We start from the raw sequence: 3,876 nt of genomic DNA on the forward strand, positions 1-3,876 counted from the left end.
TCGATCGACAACTCAAGATGAGTATCGATCGATTATAATCGCAATGTTGACTTCCGACTTAGTCTTGAATTGTCAACTCGTGTGTATCATCTCTTGCACTCCAAAATGCTCCAAAAACATCACTTTCTCACAAAATGCTCATGATCCTGAAGACATACCTAACAGGCTAGAAAACAGATTAAATATATAATAAAATACTAGTATACCATGGTCAAAAACGGGTAAAATCCATGGTATATCAGCTAGTAGAGTGTTTTTAATGCTTCTTTAGGGCTGGCCTCTCTAAAGTTGAGTTCTAGACATTTTCCACCCACAAGGTGTTTGATGAAATGTATGAACCAACTCTCCTAAGCTTTTAACATACTCTACCAAAGAGATTTGTTGTTAAAGGTGTTAAGATGACTATTAGACTTATTATTAATGATTGCTTCTTAAACATTCAACCAAAGAGATTTGATGCTTGAGTTTTGGAAGCAAATGAGCATTCATTTAGAGATAGAGTTTGTTTAGTCTTGTGTCTAGGTCTAAGGTAGATAGATTGATTGAAAGCTGGCACCTTAGTTTGAGTTTTATCACCCAAGGTCTAAGTACCTTATCCCATGAGTCCTCTCATCTCATAATCTTAAGAAAGTCTCTTGCTTTATTGCATTCCAAGTCTTATTCTAGTATAATCTCATATCATATCTTGATAGCATTTAGCTTAAGCATGGATTTGCATTCCTAGTGTTTCATACTCTCTTAGAATTGGTTCGACATCTCATATACTTCAACATTTGAATAGGATCTTAGCAAAATCCTGTTATCAAATTGGCGCCGTTGCCAACTTCTAAGTTGATTGTGACATTGGGATTTAGTCATTTGCTTGAGACTAAATCATTTTTATTTTCTTTTGTGATATTGACTCTTCCCTTCTTTCTCTCTTTGACTTTTCCGGTGTATGAACCTAAGGAGCAGAGGTTCATCAAGCCTTGTTCCCATAGTTGAAGACATTTATGCACTTGAGAGGGATATTGTGAGAAGGAGAAGGGAAGAAGAGCAACAGGCTCACATTCAGAGGTTGGGGTTTGACATGGAGAACCTGCCTCAAGATAGAGCTGCTGAAGATGGCAATGGTCAATGAGCTGCAAACCTTAGACCACCACGCCAACCACAACACCCACCACTCCAACCTCGTCCCATTGGCGCCTATGACCAACCTCACATTCTTGGTCATAGATTGGGGATCAGAGCACCACCGGTGGAGAACAACATCTTCGAGATCAAGTTAGGGCTACTCAACACCATTGAGCACAACAAGTTTCATGGCCTGGAAGCTGAAGATCCTATTGATCACTTGTACAAGTTTGATCAGTATTGTAGTTTGTCCAAGACAAATGGTGTCTCTGAAGATGCATTCAAGCTGAAGCTGTTTCCCTTCTCTTTGGGAGACAAGGCACATCAGTGGGAGAGGGTCTGTCCCAAGTGACACTATCACCACTTGGGAGGGATGTAAGGAAGCCTTCTTGGAGAAATTCTTCTCTACCTCAAGGACAGCTAAGATAAGGAATGAGATCTCTTATTTCCAGCAGAAGAATCTAGAGAGCTTCAATGAGGCATGGGAGAGATTCAAGGACTACCAAGCTCAGTGTCCTCATCATGGTTTCAGCAAGGAGAGCTTGCTTAGCACTTTCTACAGAGGAGTTCACCCATCTTGCAGAAACAGGCTTGACACTGCTAGTAATGGTTTCTTCTTGGGCAGAACTGAGCAGGATGCAGAGGAGCTGGTGGAGAACATGGCAAAGAGTGACTCAGTCTTCAATAAGGAGTATGATAGAGCCAACAGAGGGGATGACCAGCAGACAAGGAAAGATATCAAGTCTTTGCAAGACAAGTTGGACTTGGTTCTTTCAAACCAATCCAAGAAGGAGCAGGTTAGCTTTGTTGGTGATCCTAGTCAAGAGGTTCCTCCTAAGGTGAATGAAGTTGATGGTTTGGAAGGGCAAGAAGAGCTTTGCTTCATCAACAACAATGGTACATGGTACAGAAAGGAGCCTAACTTTCAGTACAACAACTACCAGCAGAGGTCTTATCAAAACTATCAGCAAGGAGGATACCAGCCTAAGCAAACTACTCAACACGGTAACTATCAGCAAAATCATAACGTCCCTCCTGGTTTTGGTAACACAAATCCGTCTACTCAAGCTCAAGGAAGCTCATCTCAGTCCCAAGCTCCTGATTCAAGCATGGGGTCAGTGTTTAAGCAGATAATGGAGGCTCAGTCTAGAGTTGAAAAGGATATTGGGCATGAGTTCAAGACAGTGCACTCCAAGTTGGAGAAATCTCATAGGAATTATGATGAAGAAGCTATCCCACTTTCTATTCAGGTGATTCCTGATTAGCCTGTTCGGACATATGACAATATCTTCATGATTCTTATCAAACCAGAAGGAACAAAGATGTAAGAAGATTGATTTGAAACCATTAATCAGTTTAGAATCACCAGGAAATTGAATAAATCTCATAGGTGTTATGAGGAAGAAGCTATCCACTTTCTATTCAGGTGATTCCAGATTAGCCTGTTCGGACATATGGCAATATCTTCATGATTCTTATCAAACCAAAAGAAACAATATGTAAGAAGCTTGATTTGAAACCATTAATCAGTTTAGAATCACCAGGAATTTGAATAAATCTCATAGGAGTTATGAGGAAGAAGCTATCCCACTTTCTATTCAGGTGATTCCAAATTGGCCTGTTCGGACATATGGCAATATCTTCATGATTCTTATCAAACCAGAAGGAACAAATAATAAGAAGCTTGATTTGAAACCATTAGTCAGTTTAGAATCATCAGGAAGTTGAATAAATCTCATAGGAGTTATGAGGAAGAAGCTATCCCACTTTCTATTCAAGTGATCCCAGATTAGCATGTTCGGACATATGGCAATATCTTCGTGATTTTATCAAACCAGAAGGAACAAAAAGATGTAAGAAGCTTTATTTGAAACCATTAATCAGTTTGGAACCACCAGGAAGTTGAATAAATCTCATAGGAGTTATGAGGAAGAAGCTATCCCACTTTCTATTCAAGTGATCCCAGATTAGCCTGTTCGGACATATGGCAATATATTCATGATTCTTATCAAACCAGAAGGAACAAAGATGTAAGAAGCTTGATTTGAAACCATTAATCAGGTTGAATCACCAGGAAGTTGAATAAATCTCATAGGAGTTATATGAGGAAGAAGCTATCCCACTTTTTATTCAGGTGATTCCAGATTGGCTTGTTCGGACATATGGCAATATCTTCATGATTCTTATCAAACCAGAAGGAACAAGATGTAAGAAGCTTGATTTGAAACCATTAATCAGTTTAGAATCACCAGGAAGTTGAATAAATCTCATAGGAGTTATGAGGAAGAAGCTATCCCACTTTCTATTCAGGTGATTCCAGATTGGCTGTTCGGACATATGGCAATATCTTCATGATTCTTAATCAAACCAGAAGGAACAAAGATGTAAGAAGCTTGATTTGAAACCATTAATCAGTTTAGAATCACCAGGAAGTTGAATAAATCTCATAGGAGTTATGAGGAAGAAGCTATCCCACTTTTTATTCAGGTGATTCCAGATTGGCTTGTTCGGACATATGGCAATATCTTCATGATTCTTATCAAACCAGAAGGAACAAAGATGTAAGAAGCTTGATTTGAAACCATTAGTCAGTTTAGAATCACCAGGAAGTTGAATAAATCTCATAGGAGTTATGAGGAAGAAGCTATTCCACTTTCTATTCAGGTGATTCCAGATTGGCCTGTTCGGACATATCGCAATATCTTCATGATTCTTATCAAACCAGAAGAAAAAGATGTAAGAAGCTTGATTTGAAACCCATTA

At 39.1% G+C, this 3,876-nt stretch overlaps 1 non-coding gene across 1 annotated transcript; it reads right to left on the minus strand.

Moving 5' to 3' along the window:
- Positions 1–1,535: 1,535 nt before the first annotated feature.
- Positions 1,536–1,642, minus strand: LOC130507454 (small nucleolar RNA R71). The gene has a single exon (XR_008942328.1). It is a non-coding gene; the product is annotated as a small nucleolar RNA R71 (small nucleolar RNA).
- Between the last annotated feature and the right edge of the window lie 2,234 nt (positions 1,643–3,876).

The sequence above is a fragment of the Raphanus sativus genome, unplaced genomic scaffold (assembly GCF_000801105.2).
Source record: "Raphanus sativus cultivar WK10039 unplaced genomic scaffold, ASM80110v3 Scaffold4558, whole genome shotgun sequence".
Lineage (NCBI taxonomy): Eukaryota > Viridiplantae > Streptophyta > Magnoliopsida > Brassicales > Brassicaceae > Raphanus > Raphanus sativus.